Raw genomic sequence first — 23,151 nt, 5'->3', positions numbered from 1 at the left:
ACCCGGAGCTCGATCCCAGACCCCAAGATCAGGACCCGAACCGAAGGCAGACACTTAACTGACTGAGCCACCCAAGCACCCCATAAGTTTAATTCATTTTTTCCAACTTTTATTGACCTACACTCTGTGTCCAAGGGCCAGGCTGGTGAAGAACTGGTAATGAGTAAAAGTATAAGATTTGATGTTGCCTAAACTAGAGCCTCTGACACTTGCGGCGGCTCACAGGTTGAATTTCCTTGGAAAGCTGGATGACTACTTTTGGAGCTGCCCCCACAAGTCACTGCCCCCGAGAGGCTGCATTCTCATCTTCTAACCTAGAAGCTGATGGGTAAAGGTTGCCTTACTAGGAGAACCCTAAACAGCCCAACACTGAGGTCTTGATCTCTAGCAGAAAAGAAAGCTGCATTTTGTTTTTGATCGGCTGTTTTGTTCATGTTTTCCATGTGAGTCCTCAGCAGAAGACTGTTACGCATTTAAGAAGAAGGAAGGTTTATTTATATGCTTATAGAAAAATTGATATCGTTAGCAATAAAGTACCTTTTATGAATTTGTTGGTTCTAAATACTTGCCTTAATTTGTGTTTTGATGGAACTAATATTCATTATCGAGCAGATTAAGCTATAAAGGTTTTTATGACTTAATCTTACCCTTAGTCTTTTCCAAATGGTTTGTGAACACAGAAAACAACGTAGCTTAAATGTCATTAAAAATCAGCTTATTTCAGGCAAAATGGATAACCATAGTGATTGATGAGTATTAAGACAGGAGAAAAGTAAAGAATTTTGCTGAAAAGTTTTTATTGCAGGGCTACTGAAATTGCCAAAAGGTGTAGAGTTATCAGGTAATCCATATCATCTTGTCCCCTTTAGACAGAAAGTCAAAGAATGCAGATGATTTCTTCTTTTATTCTTGCCTGCAACACCACATACAAATATAGTCAATGACTGTAAAGAGTAAAGGCTATCTTGGGTGTGGATTTGGGGGCAATTCTGCAACTCTGTAATACTATTTATCAAATACTTCAGAAGTTTCTGGGAATAATGAAGGTATAAAAAGGAACACTGGAAAAAACATATGGTTTTAGAGAGAGCTTTTTAACATCCTAACTTTGGTGAATAAAAGGAGGACAAAATTATATAGACCATGACATGTTAACAGGATAAAAAAGGGCAGGGAAAGATATCACCCAACCTCCTGAAAAAACACAGTAAATTTGCACCATAACATTCTTTCAAGGTAACTTAAGGAAAGATGTTAAATCCGTTTCCCCTTTTGTTTTCAAAAAAGAGATTTACTCTGCCCTCACTAAAGGGACTTGTTTTCCTGTGCCTACACCAGTTAGAATTCTCTATTGTAATCTGGAAATCTATGGCTTTGTGCTGCTTCTGAGCCCTGCTCCCTTTCTTCTGTGTGCTGCAAAGGATGCCATTTCAATTACCTGCTGGCCCATCGTTCCAGCCCCTGAAAAGTTACAGGGAAAATTCTGTTCCAAAAAATTCAACACAAGGTTAAAGTTACTATGTAAAGTCAAGGTATGGTACTGCCTTAGACTCAGGGACTCTTGGCTCTCATGGTTCTCGGTCTGTGCTCACAGTTCCCTAAATTCGTTGGTAGGTTGTGGTCACCTTCATGATTTTGCTTCATCCTTAGATGAAGTCAGTTATAAACCAATTTCAGCCAATAGTTATCTCATGGACTAAACATCATAGATTGTGTCCATCTGTGCCGCTGCCCGGTGCTGCCCCTTTTCCTGCAGGCTCCCGGAGCTGGCCTTTGGGGAGGGCGGGTCCTGGTTCACCAGGCAATACCCATCCGTTCTCCCTCTCCGCCTGCTGGATAGTAGGCTGCCTCAGGAGATGCCACAGTATTGAAAGTAAGAGCCCCACTTCACCGTGTGTGGTGTTTGGCTGTTGTCCCTTAAAAACTGTCCAGGCACTAGGTGAGTGGCTGTAAATAAATTAATGATGATCATAAAATAAAATAAATTCCAAACCAACTGATCCAACGACTTTGAACTTTGCCATGATCGAATATAGAAGCTACTTGAAGGATTTTCTTATTTTTTAAAGTTGGTGTCCTGGTTGTATAAACGTATATAGTCATCACTAAATAGATGCCTCTCTGTTACAGAGTCAACAAAGAACTTTTTTTTTTTAAGTCCCACTTCCTCCCCAGGAAATGGTGTATGTTCAGAGAGGAAGTTGTCTTCCTGTTTTCTCCATACTAGCTCTCTTGCAAGGTTTTTTCTAAGTTTCCAAACTCAGAGTCTCCATCTCATGGAGCAAGCTCTTTTTAACAACTGGTCGCATTTTTTACTGCGGGATTAAAAAAAAGAGAGAGATTTATTTCCCACAGATCACAAAAAGTGTTATTACCGTAATCTGCTGCCTACTATGTTCTGGAGTACTGCATCCGGATCTCACTCAATGTATGGTAAAAGCGGTGGATGCAGTCCCTGGGATGATTTTGTCAACGTTTTTTTGCAAAATACATCAACTCTTAGTTTCCCAATTATGAAAGAAACTTGACAGGGCACCTGCTTTTTATTATTTCAGTGTTTTGTGATACAAACTCAATGTGCCTGGCACCCAAGAATGAAATATAATTCAAGAACGTTTTGTACATTCTGCTCTAAAATTTTTAGCATTTCAGCACTGATGTCTGGGGCTATTAAAAAAAAGAACAACCATTTGGAAATAAACAAAAGTCATTTCTCCCCTTTTCTGAGGAGTTTGTGTTTCATTTATTTCACCTGTTGATACTTGAAGTAAGAAAGTTCAGAGAGAATCAAGGCAGGGTGAGGTCATGATGGTATTTTAAATGAGGTGAATTTTGAGTTTGATAACTTTTTGGTTTTTCTTTTTATTCTTCTTCTGTGTCACCAGTTTGTTGACAACCAGCATCTCGATTATCCATTAAGTCAAGGTTTTATTCAAAATATTGGTCCAGAAGATCATTGAAGTCAGAATCATCAAAGTGCTTGTTAAAAATGCAGATTACTGGGGCGCCTGGGTGGCTCAGTGGGTTAAGTCTCTGCGTTCCTCTCAGGTCATGATCTCGGGTCCTGGGATCAAGCCCTGCATCGGGCTCTCTGCTCAGTGGGGAGCCTGCTTCTTCCCTCTCTCTCTCTGCCTGCCTCTCTGCCTATTTGTGATCTTTCTCTCTCTCTCTGTCAAATAAATAAATACAAAATTTTAAAAGATTTTATTTATTTATTTGACAGACAGAGATCACAAGTAGGCAGAGGCAGGCAGAGGGAGAGAGGGGGAAACAGGCTCCCTGCTGAGCAGAGAGCCCAACTGGGGGCTTGATCTCAGGACCCTGAGATCATGACCTGAGTCACCAAAGGCAGAGGTTTAACCCACTGAGCCACCCAGGTGCCCCTTTTATTCACATTTAAATAAGAGCGGTAATAGGAACTGCATCAAAGAGGTATTGGGAGGATTAAGTGATGCATATGGAGTACTTAGCACAGCATCCAGCATACAGTAAGTGCCCAATAATGTGAGATAGCACAGGCGTACCTCGGAGATATTGCAGGTTTGGTTCCAAGCCACCCCAATAAAATGAGTATCACCGTCAAGCAAGTCAAATGAAGTCATATGTTCCCGGTCATATGAAAGTTATTTTTATACGATACTGGAGTCCACCAAATGTGCAATGGCACCACATCTAAGAACTGTACAGACCTTACTTTAAAAATAATTGATTGTTTAAAAATACGAACCATCATCTGAGCTTTCAGGGAGTTGTAATCACTAGTCCCAGATCACCATAACAAATATAATCATAATGAAAAACTTTGAAATATTGCGAGAATTATGAAAATGTAACACAGGGACACGAGGCTGGAAAAATGGTGCCCACAGACTTGCTACTTGAAGGGTTGCCACCAACCTTCAATTTGTAAAAAAGGCATTATCTGTGACACATGACAAAATGGGGTAGGGCTGTATAATTATTATTATTGTCTTCTTATCTCTAAGCACCATATTAAATAATTAACTACACACTTTGAAACTTTTCTAATACCAGCATATGGATGGATCACTCAAGTTCTAATACGATTTTACACTGTAGCATATGTGAGTATAATTGGTTTAATTAAGTTTGAGAATTCTTTTGTCTCTTCCTTTTCTATAGCATCGTATGTGCACTCCCTCCTCAAACTGCCCACTATGCCAACGTCATTATATTTATTGGACTATATTTAGATTTACCACCCTCATCTATCTTTATATATATATATCTAATATAATAATTAGAAATCTGAAATCAGATTAGCTTAAATATAATGATTACTTTTTAAAACACACAGCTCTTATAGGACAAGCACTTGGGGAACAGCAGCAAATTAATTATTGCGATTGGAACACAATGGCCCATGGGGAACCTTGTGGAGAGAGGTTGGAAGGAGGTTGGAGTTCTAATGGAGGGTGCGTCTGTGTGTATGTGGTTCCTCTGCAGGCAGTGAAGTTTATGTATAACTCTTCTGTAGGCAACGAGGATCTAGCAAAATATGTCTAATAGGAGATCAACAAAGATAAATTTTGGTTTTAAAATTATCTCTTGTGGAATACACAAGGCAAATTAGGTAAAATGGAGAGAGAAGTAGGCCACAGAGGAACTTCGAAGGTCATTATGCTAACACAGGAAGGAAAAAGAAGAGAGCTCAACTGGTACATCTTTATCAGAGATGAGAAAGGGGTCCAGACTTAAGAATTTCAAGATAAAATGAAGATGATTTGTGCAGTGGATAGATACGGAGTGTGCACTCGGGGTCGAGAAGGACAGGCAGAGGCAAGTGCTGTGTGTGTGTGTGTGCACGAGCGGGACAGTGAGAACACGGGGGACTAGCGAGCAGGGCTGTGGTGGGCACAGCCTGTTGGAGGTGCCGTAGGACACGGGCAAACATGTCCAGTGGGCATCTGGAGATGGTGATAATGTGGGCACCCGTGTGAAAGATCCTGGATATAGGAGTCGCCGGTTAGCAGATGGATGTAACCAAGGACACAAGCTCGCATGGGATCGCCCAGGGAGAGCAAGAAGCATGAAGAGAGAAGAAAGACCAAGGGCCGATCCCCGAGGAGTGCTAACATTTAAGGACTTCACAGGAGAATAGAGCAAGGAGGAGCAAGCAGAGCAGAACGAGGCCAGTGGCCACGCAGAAATCATGGCTCCACGGAAATCAAAGTAGCCGGAAAACTTCTCAGGAAGAAGAGCTTGGCGCTGCCTTGAGAGGCTGCTAACAAGGAGTTAACTCACTGTTGCTCGCCACTCTTTCACAATCTCCAGGAGAAGTGCTAGCAGAAAGAATATGTTCCCATGAGCAGAGATGGCAGAGGAGAGCAAGAGAGGAAGAACGGGAGGCTTAGATAACTTATAAATGAGTCATCAGCCCATAAACAAGAAAGAGTCAGCGATCGGACTGCTCCTGCCGACACAAAGGAGCAAAAACAGGTCTCAGTTTTGAGAGGGGGTGTCCCTACCAGCTGAGGCCACATGCTAACTGAAGCAACATAGCTCAGGAACCCCTCCAAACGCACGGCTTGGTAGAGCACAGTAAGTCTTTGTGGATGGGTGAACTTAGGTAAGTCACTTCCAGCTGGGGCCCCAATTTCTTTATGTTCTGATTAGAGTCAGTAGCCCCTTTGCTCCTCACAGCTTCCCCCGTGGTAGGAACTAATTTGGGCCCACTTTACAGATGAGGTAATCAAGATGCACGGAGTTAAGGAAGTTTTCCCAGACAGGTGATAGGTAGCAGAGCTGAATTTCCAGTTTGGGGCTTTCTATCCACAAAACTCACGCTTTGTTTCCCACTGAGAATCTCAAAACTTCCAAAGTACTTAAATATTCTTCATTTTTTATTACCCTTTATACGTGAAGCTAGGAAGGACGCTGGATCAGAGTTGCCACCCCCACAACAGGTAAAGAAATTGAGGATTTGCCTACAAGTATAGGCCAGAAATGGGGTCCCCTGAAGCACAGGTCTGCTAATTCTACTCTCCTTTAAGGCCTTTTAAAAGCCAGTAAATATATTACATTAACAAACCTTAACTTTGGAACTAAAATTAACACCTTGGAAAGAAACTACCATTACTCTTAAAACTGTATAAAATATCTTTTCTTTCTAGAAATCACAGCACCAGGGAAATGAATCATCCGAGGTTCTGTCTTAAGACGAGGTATAGAGGCCAATTTAAGTGTAGCTCTCTAAAAAGAAGCAGCTTTTCCTCCATCATCTTACTAGTTAATCTTCCTGGGAACAGGCTGATATTTACTCATCCCAAGAGAGCGTTGAATTGTCTGGACTCCAAAAGATACCAAGGATAAGGTTTTAAGTTCTCCACTGTTAGTCATCACGTGGAGAAAAGTGACAGAGTTCTTTACAGACGCATTGCTTTTACTTTGCCCTTAAAATGGCAGTTGAAACAACATTCAATGGATTTAAATTAGGAAATGTCAGTGAAGAATGCCCTCTCTTCCTTAAGGGATCGGTTCCCTGGGTAAGATGTGAAATACTTTGTGGTCTCTAGACAACAGGATCAGATAGGCTAACAATGCATTCGAGAGCTTTGCAAAGAAACGTTAGACAAAATAGATCAGGTTTAAGTGGACACACGTCCAACAGCGAATTCTAATTATGCTCATTCCCAGTCCTGAAACAGAGACAATTTAAAAAATATATACATACAAATAAAGTGTGTGTGTGTGTGTATGCGAGTATAGTGAAGGTATTTTTCCTTCATTTGATTATTGGTGCTCAGAATTTCTAGTAATGTAATACCTAAACAGCTGAATAGCTGAATAATAAAAAATGATTCCTTTTTAAGACACATTTCCTGCATAGGTTTTGAGGCCATGCCCAAGTTATTCTGGTGAACTGAAGCTGTGGGTGAAACATAGGTTTTTGAGTCAAGAAATCCTGGATTCTAATTCCAGCACTTCCATTTCTAGGTATCTAGATCCTAGACAATCTATTGAGCTTTTCTGAGCTTTGGTTTTGAAAAAGTCTGTCAAAAAGGAGAAAAGAGCACGAACTCTTCAGGGTTCTTATGAGGACTAAATGTGACGAGGGATATACGCTCCGTGGAGACATTAGTTCCCATTTTCCTCTATGGTTTCTTATTCTTTCTGTGAAAGCATACAACAAAACGGGACCTGGCTGCCGATGCTGAGAAGCCGTGAACTCCGCTTTAAGGCAGAGGGTTTAAATAACCAAGAAAACTCCAGGAACTGCTGGTACAGTTCTCTTCCAGATGAGGCATGCTCATAGTCACATGGAACATGCTGTACACTTGCTTCTAGATCCTTGGCTGAAATCTCTGTCCTGAAAGCCGTGGCTGGCTACCCACACCACCCTCTAAAGGCGGCTGGATTCCAGAGGCTGTCAGAGAGCTGATGTGTGCTCATAGTTGCAGACAGTTGCCTTTCCCTCCCGAAGTTCTTAATTACATCCACGTGTACTGAAATGCCCCAGATGTATGTGCTTTGACCGCTCGTGAGAACTGAGAATTTGAACTCAGGTCCAATTCGGAAGCATAGGCTGAAGATTTTGAAAGAATCGGGTGCCTTTTGAAGTCAGTTCCGTGTTTCACTCTCTAGCTGATCTTGCATAATTGAGCTCGGGGTCTGATCATTCCCTCCCCGTCTTTGCTTCACAAATCAAAAAGACCTGGCCTGTAAGAGATGTGCCTCTGGGTGCCTCTTTTCTGTCCTCAGAGCTAAGAAAAGCTGCTGAAGGACCTGCTGCTTGGAGCTCACAAAAGCATGAGTCATTTGTGTAGCAGAGCAAATCAGCCACTTATGTCTGTACAAAGTTGAGAAGGGGACAGGCTGAGGATGGGGCAATGCCCTCGCAGACACAAATGCTCCAGGAGAAGCACGTGCTCCCTGAGAAGTTGGAACAGGGTGCCGGGTTCACAGTTACTGGGTCCTCGGGCACTACCGTCCTCCTAAGTGACACATCTCACTGGAGCCTTATAACCTTCTGACACCGGCATATGACACAGAACATTTCGGGTCACAGAGTGCTCTCTCTTCCACTTCCTGTTGTTTTTACTTGTGTGCTTTGTTTCTTGTGTTCAAAGGTCTTCACGACCATTTCTATTAGTGGCTCCCGAATGAGACACTGGTCAGTAATTCCTCTGAGGAAGACACATTGTGATTCCCTCTTTGAGGATGAGCAAATCTGAGGGAGGAAATGGTCAGTGGCTGGCTCGGTGTGGTGCAGAAAGGTGGAAACAGACTGTCTAGGTGAGCAGTTCGCTGACTGGCTCACTGAACCCTGCCGCCACCTGACGTGCCCACCTCCCCCCTGCACTTCCGCCTCCACACCTGCTGCTGAACTTGGCCCAGCTGCGCCTCGGCTCTGCCGGCTGCTCCCTCGCCTCAGCTCACTGCTTTTTGCCCTTGGACTTGTTATCCTCCATCATCAGATGGTGTTTCCAACTGCAGACACTGAAAAGCTGCAGGCTAGGATGAAAAAGGCAACAAGGATGCTTTCTAGCTTTTAGCTTTAGGCCAAAAGGGACCCCAGAATGTATTTCATAAAATTGTAAAAGAAGAACAGGAAAGAAAGGTCAAGGCTAAGATGAATACTGCGTATTTTGAGGCAGAGTTCCATACTCAATTGGCTAAAAAAATTATTTCGCATCATATTTGCAAGATGGATGTATCCTCAGTCCTCAGGAACACCACTGACAGCGTCTACACATGTTATTAGTGGAAAGCGGCAAGCCTCCTAGAGCAGAGGAAGGAGTCATAAAACTGGGTACTGGGAAAAGAGCCCACTGTTGCCTAGAATGAAGAATGGGAAGAATTTAACCTCCTTCTTAGTGTAAAGCCCACACTCATTCTTGGCCTTCTCTTGACAGTCCATGTCCTGACTTCTTTGCCCAAAAGTCTACATTCCGGTGAACCTACCAGGAAGAGGAGGCCACCGCCTTCTCCCATTTTAATGCCCCTGTCAAAGCCCACCTTAGGTATCACCTTCTCCACGAACCTTCCCTTGGAACTTTACCCTCACTCCTCCTCACACTGGTGCCATTAAGTTCAGAGCTTTGTAGTTTAGATGTTTTACCTGCCGGTGTCAGGTGTTCGGTACCGCATCTTTCTTATACCCCCTCCCACGGCGTCCAGACCAGGGGCACACTGCCCAGTCATTATTAATTCACGGATCCAATGCATACGATCACCCGTATGGGCCACATATCATACTCTGTTATGAGAATCAAAAGCAGAAAAAGAACATTTCTTGGTCTCACTGAGATGGGCATGCAGAGAAACAACTCATTGGACTCCAATGTCATGTGCTTTCTCCCAGAGACTATGAATACAAGGCCAAAACAACACAGTAAAGGGGCATCCAACTCTGGGTGATATCGGGAAGTAGAGGTCAGAGGGTGATTTCTGAATTAAGTTTTGAAGAAATGGCTCTCAGCAGGGAGACAGAGAGCCGAGGGGAACCCCAGCAGGGGCAAGAACACATGCAGAAGGAAACAGGCATATAAGAGGCGGTATAGTGCACTGTCCAGAAAACCGTGCGTCTGCCTAGAGACCAGGGAACATGAGAGAGAGGCGATGGGGGTGTGGAACGAGAAGCCAGACCGATAGATCCGTTTAATGGATGCATGAATGCATGGAACATAATCACTTTACTCAACCGCTTACTACATGTTATATTGCTATTCCTCTTAAAGTAGAATAAGAATTCACTTAGCTATTTGATAATTTGTCGATTTATACCTCTATGGCATTGAAATACTTCCCTCAGTCCCAGGAAAGTCAGTGGAGGGGAATGTTCATTCCTATGCACTTACACAAGTTCAAATGCCCACCTACAGAACCAAGACCTCGTCCGGCATGGTGACATTTTGCCAGGGTGTGTAACGTACACTTCACACAGCACCAAACGCTCCCCTGCACTGCTCCCACTCAGGGTGTGGAAGGTAGTCAGGCTCTGAGACAGACCACATCTGAGATGACCGGAAGCTTTGATCCAAAGAACACCAACCACTGATAGTGTGTTCTCGTGTCTTCCCTCACTGGGGTATCTGTGCTTTTGCTTTCATGGCTTTCTCCCTATTTTACAAACCCAACCTTTAGCCTCTCTTCTCGAAGGTTAAGAATATGACAGGTCAGCGATGATTGCAGGAGTGGGGGAGGGCGAAGAATGGTTGGCAACTTTCCAGGCGATTACGGGGCTGAGAACATATCACCCTAATGGAGTGCTATATCTTTTGATAACTGCTGCCTGGTTCAGATACGTTACAAACCTTAGATGTTACTATGTAGCCACTGCATTAATTTATGCATCGATTTCTTGACTGTTCATCCTTAGAAGTATTAACCCAGTGTAATTCAGTACTTCTCTGGTAAGCCTTCCATAGGAAGATTAAAACAATTTTAGTGATTATAAACTATCTAGGTTTAGCAGATGCTGGTAATCTATGGGACTGTGACCCGAAAGGATTTGTGTCTAAATGTGATTTAAAGTCTCTCCCTCTGCAAGACTTCATTTTACCTTTCATGCTTTACATTCTCTCGAAGTGCATTACTGCTCTTGAGACTAGTTTATCTTACTAATAATAATAAGCAAGGGAGACGTTAAATAGGTAAAAACATTTGCTCTCTGCATTTGGTGTGCTTGTGTTGATTTCGAGTTGTTTTAAAAAATGCACTAGAAAAAAATGTTTGATTGCGCCTTTTGAATTTTTTTCACAGCAGTGACAGAGACAGAAGGCAGCTGCAGCATTGACTTTAACTTGGTTTAAAGACTGATATTTGACTCCGACTTTAAAAAACAATCGTCATTCTTAAAATTCAGTCTGAAGGCGTATGCCTCCTCAGTGAACCCCACTTGTCATCTTTAATGGGGGCATTACTCGGAAATCCAGTTTTCAGCAAGTTCTTTTTTATCCTCAGGGTACATAGTCTGAAATGCATTTTTATCTTGATGCAGAGTAAGGGAGTTACTTGGGTTAACCCTAACTATTATTTTAAGGTTAAATTTTTTGAACTAAAATGCAAGGTATAAAAACACAGGATTTATATTGGTTCCACAAAATTATCTTGCGATGTAACTCTTTTCCTGCTCCACTGATTTCATGTTAAAAGAGAACACATCTCATAGGCGTGTGCAACCCTAGTGATACTTTTTGTTTTTCTTTTCCTTTCCTCTTTTTTTAAAAAAAATGGATTTGATATTTTCAAAAACAGAGGAGTATTTACATATGCCAAGGAAATTAAAATCTCAGAATATTCCCCCCAGTTCCTATCTGGCTGCGGTTTCCAGAAAAATAGAGGAGCCTGGTTAAATTTGAATTTCAATAAACAACAAATAACTTTTTAAGTATAAGTACATCCCATTCAATACTTGGGACATACTTGGACTAAAAGATTACTTGTTGTTCATCTGAAATTCAAATTTAACCGGGCCTCCTGTGTTTGTATTTGCTAAATCTGGCAACTCTCTATCTAGGGCAGTTGAATTATGACCAGAATTACATTATCTCCACATTGCAGGTCTGCAAAATTCCCAAGGGACCATTCTTTCATGGGTATGTGCGAAAGTGGAGGCGGTTCCACAGCCATTCCCAGAGGCTCCCCAGAGCCATCTGGCTTGGGGTCTAATGGATCTAGACCCTGGAGATTAACCAGTTCTTTAAAGAATGTTAAAAAGCTTTAAGGAAACAAAAAGAACGCCCCTCACATAGTGGACCCTCAATGTGTTTATTTTTGTTGAAATCTTTGACGTTCATTAGTGCCAGTCAAGGTGAGTAAGACAATAAAACAGGACCTCTTGAAAACAGATCCTGTGGAACCCTCCCTTCTCAATGTAAGCACTTCTCATTCTCCAGCAACCAGCCGTGAATCCCCCCTTGTCCAGGAGGACTTCCCACATCCCCTCAGACGTGAGTTCTCTGGCACCCCAATCCCTCTAGATTTTATCGGTCACACCATTTCACCGTTCATCGTTTAACACCTTCTGCGTAACGTAGGAACCAACCTTTCCTTTACAAATTCCCTGAGGAAAAACACGTAGCTAGTGGTAGCCCAGCACTACGATTTCCAGTGTGAGCCCTGGAGTCTCCTTACCGGCCTCAAAGGCTGCTCTGCCCCTTCTCAGCTTTGTCACGTTGGACACACACAGTCTCTAAGTCCCGAGTTGATTATTTGTGTCCCTCGAGGAACCGGCGTTAATAATCCCTCTGCCAGTGTTGCTGTATTAGGCGAGATCATGTGTGTGTCCTGTCAACTCCTAGTAACCACTGGATGGTGGTGGGCAGTTAGTATTACTGCCAAAGGGATTACCTTATTATCTGTTTTGAATCCACACCCCCTCTGGTGTGTCACACTTATCAGGACCCACGTGAACTGACTGAAGAACCACTGCATGAGTGCTGGGGGAGGCTCCAAATTCCCAGCTGCCCGGAGACCCACGAGGGTCTCTCACTCCCTCAGTGAGACGGAGACCTTACTCTCTTATTTCTCCACTTCTCTGCGCACATTTAAACCACGGCCTTGTGCTCTGCTTGGGATTATGCGAGAAGCAGGACAACTTTTAACTGCCTTAGAGATGTGTTTCCTTAGTGGCACCGGGCTGGTGAGCCCTCTTGGGACTCCTGTCACCACATACTTCCTGCCTTACCCTTTATTATTTGCTGCCTCTTTATTTTTCTCTCGGTCATCAGTGAGGAAGTTGCATAACTTAGAAGTGAAGTAGGAGCCTCTTTCCTGTAATCTGCTGTCATACATATTCTTTTTCCTTATGTTAACTTAAAAATAAAACAATGCCATGGACAGTGCTCTTCTGAATGAAAAGTGACTTTTTTGGCATCTGGACCATGTGTGAGATTGGGTTTTCAACATTTTATTTCCAGTTATATTATAGAATAACTTGGAGAAGAGTAAGGTTTTCTTAATATTGGGATATGTTAAACACACACAAACACAGACACACACACACACACACGTAAGTTTCAGTACATCCTCTTGAGTTCTCTACTGGCTTTTTCCAAAAATCAAATTAAAAATCCTTAATGTTTAAAAAAAAAAAAGCATCTTGGGCCATTTGTTTGTCATCGCCATAACATCTGCAAAACTATAATCTCTTGGGAAGGCTCTGGCTGAAACACGTTCACCTTCGTGTCAGGACCCACCAGTTCTTTTTATAACAGGTATTCAGTGGGCATTTGTTGAGCCAATTGATGAACGAGTATTTATTCAGTAAGTACTTATTGGGCGCTTACAAGACGCACTACCCATGTGTAGCACAGGGTCATTATCACTGTGATCGTTACTAAATAATGATTTCACCACTACACTGCTATAACACAGCTGTCCAACAACCCAGTGACACAAACCACGGCCGCCCAGGTGAGACAACTCACCGTGTCTGATTATGTAGGCTTTGCAGTAACTGACCTCGCCATTACCATTGGTACCCCCAGAGAATAGCATGTTCCCGAGTTCCCTCCTATCTTATTTGCATTGATGAGTAACTTTAAAAGCATTCCAAACCCATCCATTCTCAGAAACAGCAGTGTGCCTTCCCTTCTCTGGTGTCCCAGTTGGCCCCATGAGCACAACCCCAACCCTGCTGTCATCAGTCTGGGCCATCTGTTCCATAGCCCCTGTCATTTTGGGAACAGGGTCACACTGTGGAGGCCAGGCTGTACCCAGGGTTTGAAACCCCGACTCTTAAAACTATTACTCTGGGAAAAGCAGTGAAATACTGTTTCAATTATAAGGATAACACATGGACAGCCTTGAATCACTTCAGAAGTCGTACAGAGGTTGTCTTCAAGCACAAAACCAAAATCACTACTTCGTTGTGCTTCTGCACAGTATTGGGAAGATCTGAGTGGCAGTCTGGGCGAGCTACTTATTATTTTTTTTTTTCATTTTCATTTATTTATTATTTTTACTGTTCCCCGGTATCGATTCTGCTACTGAAGATCCCCAAAGTTTCAGAGTACCTCAGTATTAATAGAAAACAGCTAAATGTTGCTATATTTGCAGCCGGGAGTAGAAGAGTCAGGTCAGTATACATAGGAGCTGGTCACTCGTAGAGCAGCAAGGAGTGAAGCTTCCAGAACTGCTCTTAAGGTGTTTCCATTCTCGACTGGTTTTTATTCCCTTTTCCCAATATCTCATTCCCTTGCATTTCATGTCACTTCCTCCCAGTTTCCATCTTCTACTTGGTCACATATTCATAGGGATCCTTGTAACCTTCCTTTTTCTCTTGGTACAATCTGGTGACTTTTTATTAAAACCAGACATTTTCATAGCGAGAAACGTTTATAGGTGAAGTCTTCATGTGGGCAGCCTGTCCCTGCGATCCCCACCTCCCGCCCACCCTGACATGCATCTCGTTGTTGCAAACTGGAGAGCCACGCTGAGCAACAGCCTGCGCCTTGACGTGGGGGACCACGAGTGTGACAAACACACACGTTTGGAATTCGGAGCTCAGTGCCGCACAGCATCATGAGGCACTCCAAACTTCTGCTGTCGTGACTAGCACTGTTCAGGCTCCAAAAGGGATTGCTTCTCCATATCTCCTGCTCTGTGTCTTGGAAGCCCAAGGTGGCTTCATTTTGAGGATGGGTGGCTAGGACGATGCCGATGTCAGAGGACACTTCTTTGAAGGGCAAGGAGAATACGGCAACAGAAGTGCTTAGGTAAGAACAAGACAAATGAATTAACTTGTCAAGTCTTTCATCTCAGCATGAGTGCAAAGGATAATGGTATCATTTTCCCCATAGCGCCAAGCTTCCATTTTGTTGCTTCTTTTCATGTTCTAATTCCTGGTTCCAGAAGTATTCGCCTATCAGCACAAAATATTGCCAATAGTCGCATGGTGTGGTGGAAGTGTATCTCATAGTATCAAACAACTCCTAGTCCTCTTAAAGTTAAACGGATGTAGGCTAGAAGTGAATTGTGTGATTGAGATTCTTTGGCAATTAAGTCAATACTGTTCACAATTTTACCTTCATAAAAGTATTTACTAGAATTTGATTAAGTTAAAAAAATTCCAGCTTCATTTAAACCACTTTTATTTAAATCTTACATTCATTAACCAAACTGAGTTTGGCCCTTTATCTCACAGAAAACTGAAGATTTTAGATGAAAAATAACTTCTGAGAACACAAAAAACAATTTCTATTTTTCCACATTTGTTTAATTTACACTTGTGATGAAAATAAAATATATTCAAGTTGTGTATGTTTGAATAAAGTTACATTTCACTTTTAATACTTTAAAATCTAAAGTTTAGATCACTCTGGTCAACAGAAAACAAGTTACATGAAAATCTTTGTTATGAGAACAAGACTAGGGATTTGCAGAAATGAAGGCAAATAAATTTTAAGAATAATTATTTTATAATTGGGTATAACCTAATTTAATTGTTCATGAAAGCAGTAGGCTACCCAGGTATGCTCAATAATAATTAAATTCAGTCATTAGATATGTCATTGCCTTTCAGTCACAGAAGAACCATAGTTTTCCATGTATTTTTCCATTTTGTAATTCTGCATTTATATTTGTCAAGCAAGCTAGGAAAAGAGAGATTATTTGATTTAACCATTTGTTATCCTGATTTATAACTTTTTAATATTTAGATATATGGTACATAGGCTTCCATCTGTCTTGCCCTGAGCCCTGCAAATGTTCAGGGGCAGGTCTGCTTAGGTATTTTCCCTTTTTTGACGCTTATAGTAGTACTGTTCTTTTGAACTGTTTCCTTTTGGTGATTGGTTTAGGCGCAACAGGACTGGATTTCCTCTCCTCCCCCTCCCCGCCCCACTGCTGTCCCTGGCAGTTTACTGTATGTTTTCAGTAAGGAATTTGGTTTAAAGATAGGGCTAAAAAAGTAAGAGACAAGGATACTAAGTTCTTAGGGTCTCATAATTAAGTTCCCTAAACTATTTCTTGACAAGCCATGTGTACTTTTCAACACATTCCCAACATTTTCTTCATAATGTATTAAGGAAAGAGTTACACATGTGTGTTAAAAACATGGACTTTTGGAGTCAGACAACCCCAGATTTGAATTATCACTCCCCAGTTCACTAGCAGGGTAATTTATTTCAACTATTTAAACCTTAGTTTCTTAATCGGTAAAATGGCGATGACAATACCTGCACCCATCAGGGGTCACCGAGGACTAGAGATACCACGTTTAAAGCGCTTAGGAGAGAGTAAATATAGTAAATAGTTATTGTTGTTGTAATTTCGATGTGCTTTAGTTCTTAAAGTATGAGTCTGCTTGTTTATTCAATAATACCCCTGTTCAAACCCTTTGGCAGGTCCCCACTGCCCAGACTATACCTTCCTTCCCCTCTTAGAGTCCAGCATTCCTCCCCACTGTGTCCACCCCAGGAGACTTCCATGTTCTGAGCTCTGTGTCCTTCCTACCACCATCTTATCTATTTGGATGGCCTCTAATCTTTTTAGGTCCAGTTCAAGGGGCACTTTTTGCAAGAAGTCTTCTCATTTTCCAATGTCAATTCACTTTTTTCTCCTTGTGCTCCCACAGCACTGTCTCTGTGCCTGTATTAGAAAACTCATTACAGCGAGCTTAGTATTGTATCAAGTTTTGGGCATGTGTCCATCATCTCTGCTCAGTTTCTTTGGAATCGACTCTATTTTTTCATACATGCTCTTCCCATAGCATGTAACATGGTACTTGGTACAAAGTAGATGTTCTTAATTTGTTTTAATTTGAATTTGTTGCAATCTACTTCAGAGGAATAAAAGAAAATAGATAAAATTAAGTCATTAGCTGGATTCTGCAAGTACTAGTGATTCTTGTTCTCATGACTATGAGGTTTTTTTTTTTTTTTAAATGGCATTACTTACAACATTTTAAAACAGTTTGCTAATTTCCAGGAAAAGCACTTTGTCTAAAAGCACTTCTTATTGACAAATGGAACATTGTGATATATTGTGCCACTTAAAAAAGCATGCAATTCATGTTAATATATTGGAAAGATTTCAATATTTAGATAGTTTAGTGGTTTCAGATGTCCACTACTTCCTTGATACTTCTCCCTTCCAAAGTAGGACCTAATTAAGCTCCTCTTGAATGTAGTAGGTTCAACTTAATGAATCACCTCTATTCTAGGGAATTGAATTCAGGGGATGTGATAGCATGGAACTTGGGAAGCCAGATCACGAAAGGGATCTCTCTTGGATCAGTCGCTCTGGGGGAAGCCAGCTACCATGTCATGAGGATAATTAAGCTGCTCCGTGGAGAAGCCCATGTGCTGTGGTCTCTTGCCAACAGTCATGAGTGAGCTTGGAAACAGATCCTCCAGCCCTACTCAAGCTTTTGGATCACCGAAGCCCCAGCAGAGGGCCTGACTGCAATGTCGTGAGAGACCCCAAACCAGAACTCTCCAGCTAAGCTGTCCCCAGATTTCCATCTCTCAGAAACTGTGAGACAATTTGTTTCAGGATCCTAAGTTTTGAGGCAATTTGTTAGTCAGAATAGATAACTGATACAAATATTATAGAAATAGCCTAGCACTTCCACTGTACATATTCATGGTTTTAAATCTATGATCATTAACTCCTAAAAGTAGCAAGAAAATTTGAGGTGGTTACCAAAAGTTGTGATCTGGAGCGCACCTCTGACTGACTGCAGTTGACATGACTGCCATTCACTCTGTCAGTCACTTAATAAATACTTATTAAATCATCTGCTATCAGGCAATCTCTGCTCTAAGCCTCGGAGATGTAAAGATAAATATGATAGGGAGCATCCCGTATTCTCCACCATCTTATCTACTACAGATAATAAAAAGATTGATGGGGTCCTACTCAGTTGTGTGAGAAGTTATTGAAGAATTATTTTGTTTATTTATTCATTTATTTATTTTTAAGTAAGCTCCATGTGGGGCTTAAACTCATGACCCCAAGATCAAAGGTTGCATGCTCTCCCAGCTGAGCCAGCCAGGCACTCCCTACGAGTTATTTTCTGTAATGAAGACAGAAGATGGGTGGAAATCCAGAAGAGTCTCTAGACCAATGACAGTGTTAGCAGGTAGGGTCCCAAATATTGCCAGGCCTGATAAACAGCTTCAGGCTTTCAACCCAAAGTCAATTGTCTCAGGGTGTGGGGCAAATGGAATAATGTGAAATGGTCTGTCTGCCTATAGTCTATCACACAGAAGAGCAATCACTGTCAATAATGCTGTCCTCCAGGATGGAGGACAGTGACATCAATGGCAAGAAAAATATTCCATTAGTAAAACATCCCCTAATTAATACTAATCTGTTCCCTGGAAAAGCTGCTTTAGAGGAAAGATTTTGCCCCCGCCCCATGTGCTAAACTGCCAAGCATTAATTTGGAAAATTTTCCATTTAGTTTCAAGTAATATTAAAAAGCTTCACTTAGCAAAAATTAAAAGTAAATCTATTTCCAAGCTCACCTAATATAGAAAGATGAGTTTATTTTTTTTTTACAGGCAATGTCAATTCCTAATTGAGCATATCAGTGAAAACAACTAAGTTCTATCATCCTCTGAATTGACATTTACTATCCACTTTCTCTTTACTCTAAAGATGTATTTATTAAATATCAAAGAGCATGAACCTTAGAAACTGTAATACAGCAATAATGAAGCATGTGGCTCTTGTTTCCCTCAAACCCTGAGAGCCCAATCACAAAAAAATTGGCAGAAAACAAACAAATTAAAAAGCCATAAAGAACAATGAGTGTGTTGTGTGTAAATTCATTTGGGAAACAGTCAGAAATTTGAGGTGCAGTTGAGCAATATGAAACACACTAAAGGTGACGAGCCTGGAGTTTACACTGCCCATCAGTAAGGACTCCCAGAATTGGTAATCTGTCATTCTCGGCGGCCTCAGGACTCTGGTATCTGCTAGTCCCCTGCTCCCCCAGCCTCTTCTCCTCTCCAGCTAGGGATCAGCCTTTAATTCTTCATATCTGAAACATAAGTCTTTCTCAGGAAAGTTCTCAACTCCCCAGAATAATAACCATGTTTTTGTAGTATGCACACCTCTCCTCGTAATTACTTAGCATAGCTCTTGGTTCCCTGACCAAGTGGGATATGCCCTTCCTAATACCTAGCCATTCTCTTGTTCCTCATCTTTCCTGAATGTGACTCGTCATCAGGCACTGTTAATACTGATGTGATTCTTCCGCGACTGTTATGTCTCAGCCACGGTGAACTTGTAAGTTTCATGCCAAGAGTACAGAGTAGGAGGTGACTTTTCTTACCCTCCTCTTTTTAGCCTAGTGCCTGGCACGCTGCCGTTACAGGATACCTGCATGAATATGTGAGGAAACGAAGAAATGAGCAGAACGGCGCATGTTTGGAGTGTGGGCTCTGAAGTTAAAGATATTTGAAGTCAAACAAAGACCATCCTCTCACTACTCAGTTATGTGACCTTTGGCATGATTTTTTCCTAAGATTCAGTCTCCTCGTGGGTAAAACCCTGATAATAGTAGGGTTTCCTCACAGGGTTGTCCCGAGTTTAAATGAGAAAATGCAGACCATGGGTTTCACTTGCTACCTGGTGGAGAGCAAGTGCTTCTCGATGGCTTTTGCTGCAGGCTCCGGTTTGGCCTCTGCTGAATGAGATCATCACCAACTCGGTTCTCCATTTGCCCTTCTTGTTGAGTAGGCCAGGGGAGAAAGGACCCATAGAGTATATCTCTGCTAAGCTTGCAGACAGCCTCGTGCAGTCGCCGCTGCTGGTCTCCTATCACTTGTACTGCCTGGCTCACTCGCAGTGGCATTGGCTAATTTCACAGCCCTTTCCCTGAAACCCTGGCCATCGCCAGGTTTCATTCTTGGCTTCCTACCACTCTTTATGGGTAACAGCTCTTCAACTTATTTTACTTTCATCCTTTATGACAGCACCCAGTTGCTAGGATTTGGCACAGTTTCTCTGAAGGGAAATGAATTCACATTCAAAAATGATTTTACTCTCCTAACTTCCAAAGACTGTCCTCAGACCAACCATGCACCCCCCTGACTTTCCTCCCAGGATGACTTCCGCCCCAACGAGGACAGTGTGTGACAAGAAAAGGGACGGTCGCTGCCCACCCCCCATCCCTTGGGACATTTTCACTTTGGGGACAAATGGTTTTAGTCACTGAGACTGAGGAAGGCCTCATGCAAAAAGAGAGCTTGCTTGCTCAGTCAGCCGGACCAGACCAGACCAGACAAGCCTGACTTTGCCTGAAGGTCCTGGCTCCTGGACCCTCACTGTATTTATAAGTCTTAACAGTGTAACTGTGAATTCCATTCTGGTGATGTTGCTTCTGGCTGGCAGATGGCCATGGTTTCCAGTCGTTCACAAGCAATTCTGAGGCCTGCTGATATGGGCATCGAAAGTACTAGGCTCTCTTTTCTGTAACCATGTGCATGTATGTTCTTGTAAGCCTCTCTCTGACATCTCTTAAACGTATGAAATATTTTCTGAAGATGTAGCTACTTCCAGTGGCAGGCGGATTATTTTTTATTCTCTCCCCTCCAAAGATATTGCTTTACTGAGCAATCTATAAAAATAAAGAGCTTTTACTGAGTTCAGGGTTTAAACAAAGAAAAAGAAAAGCAGTTTCTAAGCAGAAAAATGCAACAAAGACCTTACCAAATAACTTAAGAATGTCTGAACGAAAACATCCCAAACCTGCTAGTGCCAGAATTTCTCAGATAAGTCAAGAGAGAAGAAAAACACAAACGCAACCCCAAACCACCAAGAAATCTATGAATGGCACAAAGAAAACAATACAGTATCGAAAATGTGGTTAAATTCGTAAAGAAATAAACTGTAACAGTATTCTAGAAGGAGCAGTTATGCATCTGAGTGTTTTCAAATTCATTTTCTTTTGGAAACAGTTGGAAAGATCCTCTGGGGCCATCTCCTCCTCCAACAGACCATCCACAATCCCAGGAACCACAGGGAGACCTCTGAGTCTCCAAGTTCTATCTAGACACCCCTTTATTAGATGCTGCCTCGTGTGTCTCATGTTAAAAAGCATTTCCCACCATGCTTCTAGTCTTTCTAACTAGACTGTAAGCATCCTGGCGAGGGAAACATAAACTTCTTATTTGTATTATCCCCATAGCACCTGGCATGGTGCCTTGAACACAAGTGATCAAGGCATATGAGTTGATCAATCAGCCCTACGAATTGACAAGTATTTTCTTCCCACCAGTAGGGAATAAATACCTGAAAGAGCACCTCATTCCATTATACGGGGAAAAGCAATAGCATCTTATTATACCAGAAATTTCCAGTGATTTGGGGAATTTAATTTTTGGAACATTGTAGACTCTTGGGGCTGCACAGAAATCCAGTCATTTCGTGTTCACTTTCATATAACATTCTGTCTTGCAAAATCACACACAGATCTCAAAGGCAGGAAGGTGGGTGTGGATATGGAAAACACAAATTTATTTACTCTATTTTGGTATCCTAGAACCAGAGACAACTTTTCTTAGATAGGAAAGTATTATACTTAGAATACAAATGGTATTTTTACAGCAGTTCGCAAGTTTTCAGAATTGTTATCCTCAATAGGATAACATGAAAATTGAAACAGCTTTAAAAAATGCTTTTAATAAAATACGGTCTGTTTAATGACAAATGCTCCACAATATGACTGTCCCTTGGTCCCCTTTTTAGAAAGAAAACCTTGTGCTCCTTAGAAAATGGATATGATGGCAACATCTGTGTAAATATTTCTAGTGTACAAAAAGACATCAAAATGCATTAAGACATCTTTCAAAGATTTATATTTTGTTCTTTCAAATATTTATATGTATATTTATATTCATTTGTACCTCTTGATTCTTACTTTAAATGCATTATTTCACTTACCGCTCTTTTAAAGATTTATTCATATTGTTCTTTCGATGATTTGTACATCTTTTTCTCAATTTAGAAGACTGAAGTAGCTCAAGTGTTGGAAGAACAGGACTACGTTTCATTTACTTTATAAAATCCAACAGACAGAGATTAACCCTAGAAATACTAGCTCTTTTTTCTTCCAATGGGTAAATAAATACACAGAGATGTTAACTGATTTACTACAAAAGCAGATAAGGATGAGTGTCTCTTGGATTTCCTGATTTTTAAGCCTGTCACCATCAGATCATGCTGATTCTGTTTTCGGCAATCTGAGATCTATGGAGTTCTCAGATTCTCTCCTTTCGCCCATGTATATTTTGGGGGATGGCTCTTAGGGAACAGGAAGATGCGAAGCTTCATTTACGTCCCTGATGTCTGAGGCATAGATGTGACACTTGCCTACCTAATTAAAACCCTACCTCTCTAGCCGACAGGGGCTTTGTGAGAGATCATCACCCTCACTTCTGCACTTCCTTCCTTACTCGTGTTCTCATGGTCACATGAGATCACCGAATGCTCAGGTCCTGAGCTACAATTCCATGTTTAGTAAACCAGGAAATAGTGAAAGATGTGTCTTGTGACACTTTCATTCCAAACTTAGACGAGGCCTGAGTATTTAATGACAAGTGAATGGACATGAATGAGAAAGAGGCCAAGATTTTAATAACCTGAATTGATATTGAAGGGAATCCACAAACAACAACAAAAAAATGTACATGGAAGGGATTTTAACATATTTCTCTTTCTATAAAACTCTCCTGAGTCCCATAAGTAAAATTGATTATTCCCCCTTTCATGTCTCAATCTGTTTTTATCACAGCACCCAAAATGCTTCATTGTAATTGTTTTATACCCCTGCCTTTAAAAGTAAAATCTCTTAAAAAAGGGACTATTTTCCCACTCATCTCTGTATCTCCATTAACTTCAATAATGCTGGTGTGTAGCAAGTGCTAGAGTCACTTACTCCTTTTTTTTTTTTTCTTCTAAAGATTTTATTTGTTTGACAGGGAGAGACACAGTGAGAGAGGGAACACAAGCAGGGGGAGTGGGAGAGGGAGAAGCAGGCTCCCTGCTGAGCAGGGAGCCCAGTGGGGGGCTCAGTCCCAGGACTCTGGGACCATGACCTCAGCACACACTGAGCCACCCAGGCGTCCCATAGAGTCACTTATTTTCTAAATGCTGAATAAAGAAGTGTTTGTGTATTCTATGCCATTAAGGATTTGGTACTGGAGTTAGCTAATTATTCATTCGGTATTT

At 41.6% G+C, this 23,151-nt stretch overlaps 1 protein-coding gene and 1 long non-coding RNA gene across 2 annotated transcripts in view; both read right to left on the bottom strand.

Moving 5' to 3' along the window:
* The window catches only part of MAML2 (mastermind like transcriptional coactivator 2), a 344,668-nt gene that overhangs the window by 214,175 nt on the left and 107,342 nt on the right, over positions 1–23,151 (bottom strand). The gene's annotated exons all lie outside the window — the stretch shown is intronic.
* Positions 50–22,931, bottom strand: LOC116600097. Its single transcript, XR_004289495.1, has 3 exons — positions 5,266–22,931; positions 4,394–4,523; positions 50–913 (listed from the first exon to the last, which is right to left on the bottom strand). It is a non-coding gene; the product is annotated as an uncharacterized LOC116600097 (long non-coding RNA).

Source organism: Mustela erminea, chromosome 9 (genome assembly GCF_009829155.1).
Source record: "Mustela erminea isolate mMusErm1 chromosome 9, mMusErm1.Pri, whole genome shotgun sequence".
Classification (NCBI taxonomy): domain Eukaryota; kingdom Metazoa; phylum Chordata; class Mammalia; order Carnivora; family Mustelidae; genus Mustela; species Mustela erminea.
Note: the sequence above shows the minus strand (reverse complement) of the source record. Positions and strands in the feature narration are given on the sequence as shown.